Below are 16,059 nucleotides of genomic sequence, written 5' to 3' on the forward strand. Positions count from 1 at the left end.
GAGGAGGAGGAGGAGGAGCAGGAGGAGGAGGAGGAGGAGGAGGAAAAAACTCGTGGTAATAGAGATAAATAGAATGGAATACATTACTATACACGCATTATTGGCTTAACATAGATTCTATAGTTGTGTATAGATGTAATATTTATAAAGAACTGTGAACAAGATGTTGGTGTTCAATGCTCAGCACTAGAGAAATAAATGTGTAAATGATAACAATGTGAAGATAGATAGATAGACAGACAGACAGACAGGAAGACAGACCTCGTTTGCAGTGGTAGAGATGGGCTCAATGGTACAGCACATGTATGCATGAGGCGTGGGTTATACTCTAGCACTACAAAAAGAAAAAAATTCCTTTGCAAATAATTTATGCACATACGCCATCTCCAAGGAGATAAAGATAATCAACTTCTTTAGTGTGGGCTTCACATAGAGACTTCTTTCTAAATGTGCAGAAATGAAACAGGAAAGAAACTAATGTTAAAACAGATAAACGCGTGTAACGCTGCCACAAACAAATGATCAATGTCAACAGAGGTAAGAAATAGTAATAATACATATTTTTCTTCTCATGTGATGAAAATGAGAGTTTTCCTCTGTGGTCTTTCTCTCCTAAACTCTAGTCATGAGAAAAATATCAGAAAAGTTCCACTTATTTGGGCAGTCTACAAAATAACTAACTAGTACTCCTTAAAATGGTAGCTCACATCTATAATCCTAACTACTCAGGAGGCTGAGTTCTGAGGAGTGCTATCAGAATCCAGCCCAGGTAGGAAAATCCATAAGACATATTTCCAATTAACCACCAAAACCCCTGAAAACGGAACTCTGACTCAAGTGGTAGAGCGTTAGCTCTGTGCACAAAGGACAATGTCCAGCCCCAGGACTGGCACGAAGGAAGGAAGAAAGGAAGAGAAAAAGAAAGTCCTGAATGACATAGGGATTCAATATTTGTTCAGTAATCGTGACAAGGTATCACGTTAATGAGTAGTGTAAGCGATAAAGGAGCTGGGTGTGAGGCATATGGGAACTTTGTATTCACTTTGCAAATACATCTGTAACCAATCTAAAGATGAAGACTTTCACATTATAAAGAAGAAATAAAAAGTAAAAAAAAAAATTAGCCTTTTGCAGTAATTTTACTTCTAGGTATTTATTCCAGAGAAACAACTATTGTGTATATCTTTAGGTTTGATAATAGCACCTACAACATTAGCATTTTATGGTGCTCAAATAAAGTCAAATATTCAAAGAAGCTTATTCAAGCTTCTCAATAAATGTTGCTTGCTACTGTTCTGTTATGAGGCAAGCACTATCTTCAAAGAGTTGACAGTATCAAAGAGATAAGTATAAAGGGGAATTTAATAAAATGTAGTCATTTATGGTAAGTGACTCCTTGTATTCTGTATTACTTTGGAAAAAATAGGTGAGGGTGTTTGTGGCTTACTGGAAATGGTAATAACTAAAATGTGCACCATAAATACATAGCAATTATTTTGTTCATTCAACAAATAGCCACTGAGTATCTACTATGTTGTATTTGTTTGGTATGCCAGGAGGCTGTTTTTGCCTTGAAGATTCTTGGGTTCTAGATGAGAAGAGGTAAGCTAGCCTAGAGAAGGAGTTCCTGGTAAACACATGTGTTAATAATTTTTATTCCTCAAAGGGAGATTCCCTATAAAATGCATTACACTTGTATATATCAACACTTTATAACATCAGCTTAAGCATTCTAAGCAGAGACACAATATGCTCCCAAGAGGACCAACTTAATTGAACACATTGAGTGCATATTTCTGGCTGAGAACTTAAACATCAGTTCAAACGTTATACATATTGATCTATACCTAGATATATATGTATAGATACCTATATCTACAGATAGGTAAATATAGATAGATATAGTTAAATATATCTAGATGTTTATAGATATGTGTAGAATATATGTAGATATATAGAGAGAATATGAATGTATGTAAAGAATACAAATGATTCTCATATAGAATAAGAATATATATATATGTATATATATATATATATATATATTCAAAGTGTGAAGCAATTGAGACCTGGCGGTGTGGCTCGATGAGTAGCTTGCCTGTCTTTCAGGTGAGGAGGCCCTAAGTTCAAACACCACTACTGCAAAGAAGGAAGATGTGCATTTGGATTTTTCTGGTACACAATAGGTATAGAGGATTATAAACAGAAGAACTAGCTAATATTTTGGAAGCTTTTCTTGGCAGACATCCGTGTCCAACATGTCAGCATTGATTCTTCTCCTTTGCGTCGGTACAGGAGAGGTGCTGACAAACATCTGATGGAGCTTGTGCCTTTCCTGCTCATTCTCCAATTTCTTGCATGGAACATTCCCTCCACCCTGTAAGTCCAGGGGCCCTGTGTGTGTGTGCCTGGCCTGGTGCTTGAACGCAGTACCTGGGCCCTTTCGCTCAAGCCTGGTGCTGAACCACTTGAGCCACAGCTCCCCTTCTGACTTTCTTGGTGATGATTGGAAGATAAGCATCTCAGTGACTTTCCTGCCTGAGGTTGGCTTCGAACCTCAGTCCTCAGATCTCAGCGTCCTGAGGTGCTTGTACCCTGGCAGCAGAACTGGAAGGAGGGGCACTGGTTCTAACACTCACTGCAGCCTTCCAATGAGTTCCTCCTCCCCCAAGATCACCTTCGCCTGCCTGTGGCACACCTGCTCACCTGCTCACCTGCTCACCTGCTCACCTCCCAGTAAGTTCAGAGTGCAGAATCCCTGCATCTGGGCCAGGCTGTCCCCCTCTTACGCCCCCTTCTGCCCCCCCCCCTGCTCTTCCCCACACAGCCTTCCCACACCAGTCTCCTCTCAAACACGCCCAGCTTCTCCTTCCCTTTGCCTGGAATATTCTGGCTTAAGCTCTTCTGGTCTCAGCTCAAGAGACCTTGGAAGGCCTGCTGAAGGTGAACTCCATTGTACCATTTATTCCCTCCTCCACAGTCCTTACCATTAGCCAAAATGACCTTACTTGATCATCTTTCTCTCTACTGGAATGAAAATTCCTTTTCTTCCAGCATAGAGTCTGGGTTATAGGACCGCAGCAAATATATATATATATATATATATATATATGTATATAAATATACACATACATAAATATATATACATATATGTATGTATACATGTATACATATAAATATATACACACATACATACATTTGTATTTACTTATATAAATAATTTATAAATATATTTATACGGATATGCACATATATGTATATATGTGTATGTATGTCTATATATGTATATGTATTTACTTACTCCTTTTTGATCTAGAGTAAGCAAGGGTAAGCCTAAAGGAAAGCAACGTATTTTACTTACAGGAATTTCTTTTAGCATTCTATCTGCAAAGATCGTAAGTTCCATGAAGGGTACCTAGGAAGGGACTTTACTGTCATTACACACCAGCAGTCAGCTGAGACTTCACTGTGTATTTTCCACTGGCCTTCCTGTGTGTGGGCAAGGGCAAACCCCGAGTCTCAGTCTCCTTATCTGATTATACATGAAGAGAAAGTATTCCCCTGTCTACTTCACTCAGCCATTGTGTGGGTCAAATGAACTGATGAATATTAAAATATACAAAGGCATAGCATTTTCTTTCTAATCAATGGACTGAAGTAGTCCATTGTCAGTGGATACTTCAGAGGGAAGATATGCACCATTGAAATTGAAAGACTTCTCAAGGTAAAGAATAGCTGTATATCACAGGCTAGCCTCGAAGTTGCACTGTAGCCCAGGCTGGCTTTGAACTTACAATCCTCCTGCCTTAGCTTCCTAAGTGCTGAGGTTACAGGTATGCACTGTCACACTCCACTGAGAAAAATTTTTTAAAGATATTATGATCTCTCTTCATTAATAATTGAATTAAATAATCATGTATAATGTTCCTAAACCTACAGGAAATACGCATTGATAACTTTCCTACTATGGAGAAAATTATAGTCACCTAGGTATTCTACAGTATAATCTTGTGTTGAAAATACTAAGAGCAATATGGAGCAAATATGAATATAATTTATATAAGTTAGAATTGTTCATTTTTTTATTGTTCTTGAAAATTAATGTGAATTATACTCCCTAATCTATTTTCTGCCTTATAGAATTATCAAGGGATGTAATGCCCTCCAGAAATTTTTTTTGGGGGGTCCGGTCGTGGGGCCTGAACTCTGGGCCTGGGCGCTGTCCCTCAGCTCTTCAGCTCAAGGCTAGCACTCTACCACTTGAGCCACAGTGCCACTTCCGGCTTTTTTCTTTTTGCTTATGTCGTGCTAAGGAATCGAACCCAGGGCCTCCTGCATGCAAGGCAAACGCTCTACCATTGAGCCACCTTCTCGGCCCCCCTCCAGAATTTTTATGTTTGTTGACAACAAATACTTCTCCTTTTCTTCTGATGTCATGTACTCTACTCAAGTAGCAAGTGACAGGAAAGTACAATTCCCACAGCAAATTGCCTTTAAAAGGAGAACCCAAAACTACTGCTTTTGTGTAGGGAAGGAAACTGCTACTGATACATGCAGGGGAGAATTCCAGTAGTGTAACTCCTTGGAGTCAAACAAAATGACAACCAGGAAGCTGGAGCCTGAGGTGATGGGATGGGAGGGCAAGATTAAGGAGAGGGGACAGATAAGATATCAAGGGAGGGTAAGTGCAGTCACAATATTCACTGTACATTGTGGAAATAGAACCAGTAACTTGAGGGGAAGGGTGGGGTTGGGAGAGATGGAGGAGCATGACATAAACTGACACGTTGAATTGAAATCCCTCTGTACAAGTACTTCAAGATAGTTTAAACAATTGAAGAAGGAAAGAAAGGAATAAAGAAGAGAAGTAGGGAGAGAGAGAGGGGAGGAATGGATACATCTGAAATTGCCTTATTTTTTTCTGTTCTTCACCAAGCTTCTCAATAATGAAAATACGGGTAAAATAATTTTCATTTTATTTTTGTTTGCTGAAAATACATTTCAATTGTTTACTCTTTGTATACAACTATTGTGTGTGTGTGTGTGTGTGTTAGCTCACCACTGTCAATAGAGCACAAGTTACAGGAAAGCCTTTTGCTGTCATTGATCTTAAACAGTTAAGATGGGGTGTGTGTTTTACTATATAGCCCAGACTATCCTTGAACTCATGCTTCTCCTGTCTCTGCCTTCCAAGTGCTGGGGTTATAGTTGTATCCCACCATGCTCAGCTGTGAAAATTACAACAATAACTTTATAGAAGAAATCATTCTGTCAGTAACATAAAATGTTATTATTCCTGCATAACTGGCTGATTAATGTTATATCTTGCCAAAAATCAGTACATAAAACCATGACTTTTTTATTGTGAAAATACTGTACAATTACATGGTCAAGATAATGAGTACATTTCTTATCAAGCATTGCAGCCTCCTCCTTTGTTTACCCTTCCCATCCTCCCCCCGCCCCCCACCCAATCCTCCCTCGCCCCAAAACCATAACTTTTATTACTGGCATACCCTGCCTGCAGTTGGCAGAAAGAACACATTTTATTTTACAGCTAGTTACCCGACATTGAAATATTTAACTATTTCATCAATATTCCCCAAATGAGCTTTTTATATTAAATTGAAAATAAATATTAAATTATAATGAATATGAAAATAAAATGAAACTAGTAGCATCCAATTAAATATCTTAAATTAATATTTAATAATTAATATGTAAAGATAAATATTAGCTGGGCATCTGTTTGCACTCTCTCTCTAGAACTCACACATGGGGGGAGGAACCTGTCTTTCCTTATCATAAAAGTGATCTAGGGTAACCAGAAAGTTTTAAGGGAAGCAGGTGTGAAACTCTTGTGGTTTCTAAGCATGCTTCCAAGGTGACAATCTGTGTGTCCCCTGTCAGCGTAGCCTGTAGCACACAGGTAGGACTTAGAGGCCCAATGGAGTGGGATGAATCTAGGAAATGGGTGGGGAAGAGATGAACCTGACCTGTTCTGCACATGAGCTTCCCTCCTCCTGCTCTTTGCAGGGTGAATGAGGGAGGCCTGAACATTGCCAAGGCAGGATGGAGCAAGTGCAGAGCGCCTGCGGTGTGTGCCACTCAGGAGCGGTGGTGCCAACTTCTGGCAGAAACTGGGTCAAAGGGTGGAGTAGGCCGAAGTGATGCTTTTCTAAGTCAGATCTGCCAACTAAGCAGTACCAGAGACTCCGTCTCCTGGAGAAGCCAAAGAGCTGAGCTGTTTACCAGCGTGATTTACATGTTATTCCACCAGTGCATGAAAACCCATGGCCATGAATTACACCAGGAAAGTGTGCATAAGTACTAGGAATCACACGTCTTTGGGCACATTTTACTCATCTCTAGAAATGGAAGAGGTTTTCAGTGACACGATCTGTACAGTTAGGAATAACCTTTCTACTCAAAAAATGGGTGAAGAAGCCAATATCCAGAGTTCTAGTCCCATTTTTCACTTTTTTTTTTCTGGTACCAGTCTTGGGGGGTGGGTCTGGGTGCTGTCCCTGAGCTGTTGCGCTCGAGGCTAGTGTTCTTCTGGCTTTTTGCTGGTTAATTGGAGATACGAGTCTCACAGACTTTCCTACCCAGGCTGACTTCAAACTGTGATCCTCAGATCTCAGCCTCCTAAGTAGCTAAGACTACTGGTGTGAGCCACAGGCCTCCAGCCCCACTTTTGACTTTTTTCAGCCAAAGGCAAGTCAGTAAAATAGTCTACATTTCATTTTCTTACCGCCTTCTTCCTAAGGGGAGCTGGGCACTGGTGGCTCACACTTGTCCTCTAATCATAGCAATTCAGGAAGCTCAGTTGTGAGAATCATGATTTAAGGTCAGCTCATGCAGACAAATGCAAGAGTCTCTTTTTCAATAAACCACCAAAAGCTGGAAATCCAGTGGCTTAGATGGTAGAGCACCAACCTTGAGCTAAAATCTGAAGTAAAGTGCCCCAGTCCCCAAGTTCCAGCACCAGTATGGACACAAAACAAATGAACAGATCTAGTATGGAGATCAAAGGGCATGTGTGTTCACTGTTTATAAAGTGGTCTGCAAATATAAAACACTGTCATTTTGGATTTGCAAATATAAAACACTGTCCTTTAGGAAGTCAGGACTTATTATCAGTATTACTCTCATTTTTATGGAATTAGTAGAAATACATTTATTTCTTGGAAAAAAAACAAATCACTTTCACATGCTGAAGTGGAACAAAGACAATTGGATCAGTGCAAATTATCAGGTTTTGAAAAACTCAATGTGATAAATTTTATAAAGAAAGTCCTGTTTCTCAGTAGCTGCCTGTAAGGCAAAGCAAGTAGCGTGTTAAAACATTAATGCTTTGCCACCAAATGGATGTGGGATCTGGTGCCCTAATGTCTCATGTATTAAAACTACAGGATTCTCATGAGGTGACATTGTATTTGATGTTTTTCTTCCCAGTGCCATCTGTAATGGATTAAACATAACAATTAATGATTTTTAAAAGATACATTGCTTTCTTAAATGACCACAATTCCAAATTATAGATTACCATTTCAAGGTGTCAAAATACGATTTCAAAGAGCCTTTTTGGTTGTCCATCACAAAGTGATCCAGAGGTCCCCTCCCTACTTGGGGAGCCTGATAATTTTCCTTACTTTCTTTCATGGCTCTTCTTTTGCCTTCAAATAAATCACTGTTTACCTTTTAAAAGAAAAAAAAGAACCTTTTTGGGTTTTTGTTCGTTATTGTTCTTGTAGAACCTCATCCATTGCACTCACTACCTTAAAAGGGCTGTTTCCCCATTCAATTCTATGTCCTTCCCCATCATTTTTTATTTTTATTTATTTATTTTTTGGGTCCAGTCGTGGTTCTGAACTCTGGGCCTGGGTGCTGTCCCTCAGCTCTTCAGCTCAAGGCTAGCACTCTACCACTTGAGCCATAGCACCACTTCTGGCTTTTTTTCCCCCTGCTTATGTGGTACTGAGGAATCAAACCCAGGGCCTCATGCATGCAAGGCAAGCACTCTACCACTGAGCCACCTTCCCAGCCCTCATATTTTAGTTTTAAATTTCAGATGGGCTGGTACTGATCACTCATGCCTGCAACCTTAGCTACTTGGAAGGCTGAAGTCTAGCAGAGTGCCAGCCTTGAGCAAAAAAGGCCAAGCAAAAGTACAAAGCCCTGAATTCAACCCCCCCTCTCTCTTTCTCTTTCTCTCTCACATACACACACACACAAATTAGATGGTTTGTTTTCTGTAGGAGAAACATGTATTTTGTTCTCCAAATAAATGCCATCATTTACCTAGTTTATGTTTTAGTTCTGTCCATCTTCACCATGCAGCCATCAACAGCTGCTCTGGTCCTGAATGTTTTATGAGAGGAAGGAACTCTTGAAAAAACTGTTGCCCACTTCTTCCCCCTAGAGGTATGTGTGGGTTCTGATGGGACCAGTCGCCACCTTGCTCTATCAGATAAGGCAGGGAGTGAGCCTCAGGCAGGTGCCTCCTCACTCCTGGGGTCCATGTGTAAGTAGGATTCTCAGCAGACCTGCTCCGTGTTGAGCAAGAGGCAGGGAGGAGCTGGCTCTGCTCTCCACCCTTCAGGAACTCCTTGCTGCCTCTGTATACTCAACAGGTAACAACCCTCAGAAAGCTTTAATATGTATATGTGTGTATAAATTTTATATTTATATATTCATTTATATATAAAGTTTAGATTTAAAATGTATATGAGATATATGAAGGAAATGATTAAGACATCACTTTTATCAATAAAAGATACCCATCTCAAAAGGAGGGAACTCAGCCAAGAACTGATGGCTCATGCTTGTAATCCTGGTTACTCAGGAAGCTGAGCCAAAAGTGGATCTGTGTGGCTCAAGTGATAGTGCTGCAGCCTTGAACAAGAAAGTTAGGCAAGAGCGTGGGGTCTTGCCTAAGCTGGTTAAGAACCTCGAGCCTCAGATCTCAGCCTCATAAATAGTTAGGATCACACATGTGAGTCACTGCTACTCACCTATTTTTTAAATATATTTTTATTGTTATTATAAACATGATATACAGGCCTGTCATTTCATAAGTCAGGTAATGGGTACATTGCTTTTTAAAATTACTTTTGTTAGACAATGCTAAAAACAGAGGTGACCGTTACATAAATCAGGCAAAGAAGTACATATCTTTTGGGACAGTATCACCCCTTCCCTTGTTCTCTCCTAGTTTTTCCCTCCCATCCCTGCCCACAAGTTGTGTAGTTCGTTTTCAACATAGTGCCTAGCAGAGTAGCACCGCTGCATTTGTTCGCTCCATCTTGTGAGGATGAACAAGGTGTTCACCCTTACTTGTGAGGTAGAAGTCTCGTGACACTGCCCAGGCTGTCCTTGACTTTCGGGGTTCCGGTGTTCTCCCCTCCTCAGCCTTCTTGTGGCTCATGCAACAATTCCTGGCCTATCTAATTTTTTCTGTGTCAGATGTGAACACAGAAACTCACCAACAGAGCAAGGGGTAGGAAAGAACTAATGATCCATTCCTGGCTTGAACAAACTGTTATTGCCTTGCTGATAATTTTAGAACAGTTAGGCTCACCAACATATACCACCACCAAAAACCCATGCAGTAACCGAACATAGACACTAATTTCACATCCTTGGATAAGCACAGACGACATACATTCCCAGCTTGAGAAGTGTCTGGCAGAAGTGTTCAGTTCCCAAATCCCTTCCTGCTCTTGGCAGAGAGTGCTGTGGGGGGAGGGGGGAAGGGCAGGGGTGGTGCTTGGCTTCTCTTTTTCCTTTGGTGGTCTTCAAGTGACTCTGCCCACCACCTCACAGCCTTGGTGGCATCTAGCTGGCTTTCTTGCCACAGTGGCTGCGTGTTTTGTAAGGCTTCTTCCTGCTGAGTTCATGTGGAGACTCAGCTCGTGCAGCAAGTCTCAGCTTGACCCTGGACTGCCGTGGGCACAGATGGAGGCATGTGTGCGCATGTCTGGGGAGTCTTTGTCTTGAGTGTGAAGAGCCTGTGAGAAAGACCTTGAGCTTGGTCTCCTCCGTGGGCTTCTAGGCAGCTGGGGCTGACAGTGTCCTGGGAGGAAACTCATCCTCAAAGTGGGCAAAGAAGACAGATTCAGAGGTTAGCTTTGTGCCTGGCTGGTCCTCATGTGCATCCTCAGCTCGGTCCTCCAGAGGCAAAGAGAAGGCCTGGAGCAAAACCCCCAACACACTGCCTGAGCACTCTGCAGAGCATTGAGGCACGCGCCCATGTCGGCTGCACTGGTTTCATCCTTCAGGTTGGAAGGGGAGAAAGGTGTTCAAAAGGACAACTTACCCAAGTGTCCAGCCCCTGGCTGCAGTCGTGGTGTTCGCCTTGGTGGCCTCTGACAGCAGCTCAACTGGCTGACACTCAGGGGGCTTGCTCTCTTCACACATCAAGTTGGGGTTTGCTTTACATGATACGGAGGCTCCTTGAGGCCAAACTTTATCACCCAAATATGGAAAGAAGCAGAAGCAAACTGGGGTTTGCCACAGATAACCAAGATTTGTTGCTGTGAGCATTTAATGGCAGGCAAATGAGAAGCCAGATGGGGTTGGGGCGAGATGGTTGAGAAGGACGCAAGGGATGACAGTAATCAAGATGAACAGGACTCATAAACTAACACGTTGAATTGAAACTTCTTCGTACAACTACTTAAAGGTAATTAAAAAGAGCCAGGCACGGTGGCTCAGACCTTGAGTGAAAATCCAAACTCCTAGCTACTTAGGAGGCTGAGATCTGAAGAGCGACATTCAAAGCCAGACAAGCAGCAGGAAAGTTCCACAAGACTCTTATCTCCAATTAAACACACACACACACACACACACGCGCGCGCGCGCGCGCGCACATGCGCACACACACACACACGCACACACACACACACAACACACAGAGGAGCTGGGAAGGTGGCTCAGTGGTAGAGTGCTTGCCTAGCATTCATGAAGCCCTGGGTTCGATTCCTCAGCACCACATTGACAGAAAAAGCCAAAAGTGGCACTGTGGCTCAGGTAGTAGAGCTCTAGCCTTGAGCAAAAAAAGATCAAGGACAGCTCCCAAGCCCGGAGTCCATGCCCCAGGACTGGTAAAAAATAAAATAATAAATAAAATAAAAATAAAAACTAATCACACACACACACACACACACACATCAAAGCAGAGCTGTGGCTCAAGTGGTAGAGGTGGAAAAGCTCAGAGACAGCACCCAGACCCTGAGTTGAAGCCCAAGACTGGCAATAATAATAATAATAATTAAAAAGATTGAAAAAGATGTGCATGGGGTATGACAAAGTTCATATGTTAGCCAAGTGATATCAAAGAATTGGATGGTTGGAAAAAGGAGACAGAAAAGCAGCAGTGACCAAATTCTCAGAGAATTTGGTGTCTACCAGGCCTAGATCTGTTTCTGATCATAAGTAAGAAGCTCTCTGAGGATTTTCATGAATGCAGGGAGGGCACTTTCTGGTAGGGGTTGGAAACCAGTACACAAGGAAAACAAGCCAGGAACTACGGGCAGTCTTCCTGTGAGCTGGGATGTCCCATAGTTGGCGAGGCTGAGGGCTCCTGCGGGTGCTGAGACAATTCCCTATGCTCTGCTCAGAAGGCTCTGGCACTCTTGATTATAGTGCTGCTGGCTTTATAATTGTGTTATAAAACAGCCTGTGAGCTGTTCTTTAGCTGTTTTGCACAAGGCTGGCACTTTATCAGACTTCCACTTGTAGTTTTTGGTGATTCATTGGTGATAAGAGTCTCCTGGGGGGCTGGGAAGGTGGCTCAGTGGTAGAGCGCTTGCCTTGCATGCATGAGGCCCTGGGTTCGATTCCTCAGTACCACATAAGCAAAAAGAAAAAAGCCAGAAGTAGCGCTGTGGCTCAAGTGGTAGAGCGCTAGCCTTGAGCTGAAGAGCTGAGGGACAGTGCCCAGGCCCAGAGTTCAGGCCCCATGACCGGATCCAAAAAAAAAAAGTCTCCTGGGTTTTCCTGCCTGGGCTGGCTTAGAACCAAGATCTTCAGATCTCAGCCTCGTGAGTAGGTAGGATCACAGGTGAGAGCCAGGCTGCTGTATATCTCTTGACACTGTTATTTTTTTCATTTTCGCTCAGCACATACTCAGTCCACCCTCTGAGTAAACATGCAGGGATGAGCAAGACATAACTCAGTCCAGTAATTATAGAACTTATAGCCTGGTACACACCACACACAGACAGATTCATCCAACAACTTTTTTGTGTGGGTGCTGGTCTTGGTGCTTGAACTCAGGGCCTGGTCACTGTCTCCTAAGATTGATGCTTAACCACTTGATATACAGCTCTACTTCCGGCTTTTTGGTGATTAATTGGAGATGAAAGACTCTTAGACTTTCCTGCCCCAGCTGACTTTGAACTGTGATCCTCAGATCTTAGCCTCTTGAGTAGTTAGGGTTACAGGCATGAGCCACTGGTACCTGGTTCATTCAACAATTTTTGTTAAATACCTCATAATAGACTAGAATAATAGACTAACTGTGTTTGGGGGCATAATATTGACCAAGTAAGCCAGAATCTCATTCTCAAAGAACTTCTGTGATAAGACGAAACAAACGATAAACACACAAATAAGTAAACATTTATTGATTTACAGACTAAATACTATGAAAGGGATAATCATAGTGATATGATAAGAACAACTGAGAGGAGATGGGGTCATCTTGAGTAAGAGAGTTAGATGAGGCCTTGTCGAAGAGAGTTATCTGAGCAGACACCTAGGCCCAGCATAGAGGCTCACACCTGTAATTCTGATCCAGGATCAGAATTTGATCTGACGATTGAGGTTTGATATCAGCTGGGCAGGAAAGTCCAACAGTCTCTTATCTCCAGTTAACCACCAAAACAGCCAGAAGTGGAGGTATGGCTCAAGTGATAAAGTGCCAGGCTTGTGCTAAAAAGCTAAGAGACAGCACCCAGGCTCTGAGTTCAAGCCCCAGCTCCAGCCTAAAAATAAATAGTTAAAATTAAAAAGATAAATAGTTAAAATTAAAAAGATTAGCCACACTAAGAGAGGACCAAAATGTAGAATGGAACTGGTATACAATGCTGGTTGATGAGGTATACAGTGATGATCACTACTTTGATGAACAATGTGTCGATATATCCACCTGCCATATGACAAACCCTGCATGCTCACTCAAGAGAAAACTTGACACAGCTCATTCAAGGACTTGCCTATAAATTCTCTTGCCAGGCTTCTCTGTTATAGCCCAACCTAAATGCGCTTCATCGGGGAAATGGAGACTATGAGGACTATGATACAATTGTAATTCAACACTGAAGTGGAATCCAACTACAGATATACATAACATCACAACAAAAACCTCAAATAAACATAACTGAGTGAAACAAAGCCAGCACAAATAAATATATATTGTACGATTCCACTTAAATTATAGAAAATAGAAGCTAATGTATCTAACGGCAGATTAATGGCTCCCTGGAGGGAGAAAGACAAGGAGTATAAGGAAAATTTGGTGGCATGGACATGTGTACTATCTTAGTTTCATGATTGAATACATCTGTCAAAACATTAAATTGCACGATTGTCATATTGTCATAATGCCTAAATAAAACTTTTTTTGTATGCTGGTCCTGGAGCTTGAACTCAGGTCCTGGGCCCTGTCCCTGAGCTTCTTTTGCTCAAGGCTAGCACTCTACCAGTTGAGCCACAGCACCACTTCCTGATTTTCTAAGTAGTTTACTGGAGATAAGAATCTCATAAACTGGGCTGGGATGGTGGCTCAGTGGTAGAGCGCTTGCCTTGCATGCATGAGGCCCTGGGTTGGATTCCTCAGCACCCCACAAGCAAAAAGAAAACAAAAGCTGGAAGTGGCGCTGTGGCTCAAGTGGAAGAGTGCTAGCCTTGAGCTGAAGAGCTGAGGGATAGCACCCAGGCCCAGAATTCAGGCCTCACAACCGGACCCCCCCAAAAAAAAATCTCATAAACTTTCCTGTGTAGACTAGTTTCAAACTGCAGTCCTCAGTTCTCTGCCTCCTCAGTATAAAACTATTTTTATATCATGTTTTATATATTCATTTTTTTCTTTAAAAGCTTATTAGGTTGGTTTATATTCTTTTACATTGATGAACAAGCAGTATTGAACCCCAAAATCTATGGCTTTGCCCAGTTCATCTTTGCACTCTGCCCTTGCACTCTCCTTTCCCTACCATACGTGTTTCTAGAAAAGGACTGTAAAACTGAATTAGGGTTTCCATGTGGCTCTGCCCCTATCCCTTGCATTTTCTGATTTTGGAGAGTCTGAGAACATTCAACTCTACAAATGCCTTCCGACCCCAGAGGCCCAGAAACATAGTGACTCAGACAAGAGTTAAGGCTAGAGCCTCAGCAACTGATCTCTGGGCCAGAGTTTGCTTTTTTCCCCCCACGATCTAGAATCAAGTGTGCAAAGACAGAGCAATGAAGAGATCTAAACCAGCAGCTTAATGGACAACTGGTACATGCTGGAGAATGAGGAGGATAATACCAGGGAGATAACAGGTGGAAAGGATGCCTGTTGTAGAAACCAGAAACCCAGCTTGGTTAACTGTTTGAATCGGAAAGGTACATTACAGACTCATGGGTTGGAAGTGGAAGTTCCTTTGGAAGGTACTCAGAAGTGGGCTTACCAGGAGAAAGGGGGTCACTGAGGAAAGTTCTTTGACCATCATGTGTTCACCCAGCTGCTCCCTACCCCTTTCTGTTTCCTGGCCACCATGAGGTGAGCAGCCTCTCCTTCATGCTCCTGCGATTGGGATGCTCTGCCTCATCATGGTCCTGCGATTCATGAACTGAAATCTCTGAAGCTGTCAGCCAAAATACATCTTTCTTTCTGTAAGTTGTTTCTGTCAAGTTATTGATCATAGCAGCGATAAAACAATCACCATTATAGTGCACTGAAGAGCGATAGGGGGAGATTTAATATGTAGCTCAAGAGGAAGGTAGGGACTGGATTGGGTAGAGCCTCACCGACCGAATTAAGTTTAGGCTCTAGTTTAAAAACAATAGGAGAGTTCAGAAGGTGCCTCGTAGAGTGGCGTGCTGATCCGTGTGGCCTTTGTAAGATTCCACCATGGCGTGTGGCCTTTGTAAGATTCCACCATGGCGTACCGTGGCCAGGGCCAAAAGGTGCAAAAGGTGATGGTGCTGCAGCCCATCAACCTTATCTTCAGATATTTACAAAATAGATCTCGGATTCAGATATGGCTGTATGAGCAGGTGAATATTTGGATAGAGAGCTGCATCATTGGCTTTAATGAATACATGAACCTTGTGTTAGATGATGCAGAAGAAATTCATTCTAAAACAAAGTCAAGAAAACAACTGGGTCGCATCATGTTCAAAGGTGATAATATTACTCTACTAAAAAGTGTCTCCAACTAGAAATGATCAATGAAGGGAGAAGTTATCAAGAATCTTATACAGTGTTTTTGTTTGTTTGTTTGTGTTTTCCTGTTCTTTGCTGGGAATCTAAGAAAACATCTGTTCATATTGTTTGATGAGTCCCATTGTTAGTGTGCACAGTTCTGATGACCTTGTGGTATCATCAGGTGACAATAAATTCGTTGGGATTGTAAAAAAAAAAAAAGAACTGGAGGTATGGCTCAAGTGGTAGCAGCAGCCTTGAGCAGAAAAGAGCAAAGTGAGAACACTAGGCCTTAAGTGAGTTCAAGCCCCAGTACTGGCAAGTACTACTACTACTACTAATAACAGAACACAATAGGAAAGCCACCAAAGACCGTAACAATTTGTTTCTGAAAGATCCTTGAAAGGAAGATAAGATTTAATGTGAAGGACAAATTGTGAAAGCATTATTATTATTTCCTGTGAGGAGACTACGATAGAATAATGACAGGAGAAAAGGAGAGACCATGATCTTGGGCTGGAGCTCAGAGGTGGCGTCTTAAACCTAGTATGAATGAGGCCTGGTTATGTTTGTAGCTCCATTAAAATGAGAGGTTTCAAAGATGATGTAAAAATCAGAAGGGTATTTTTGCAGTTTTGCGTTGC

General features: G+C 42.0%; 1 pseudogene; it reads left to right on the forward strand.

Annotated features, from left to right (window-relative positions):
- Positions 1-15,139: 15,139 nt before the first annotated feature.
- Positions 15,140-15,432, forward strand: LOC105997756 (annotated as a pseudogene).
- The last annotated feature ends 627 nt before the right edge of the window (positions 15,433-16,059 follow it).

The sequence above is a fragment of the Dipodomys ordii genome, unplaced genomic scaffold (genome assembly GCF_000151885.1).
Source record: "Dipodomys ordii isolate 6190 unplaced genomic scaffold, Dord_2.0 Scaffold152, whole genome shotgun sequence".
Taxonomy (NCBI): domain Eukaryota; kingdom Metazoa; phylum Chordata; class Mammalia; order Rodentia; family Heteromyidae; genus Dipodomys; species Dipodomys ordii.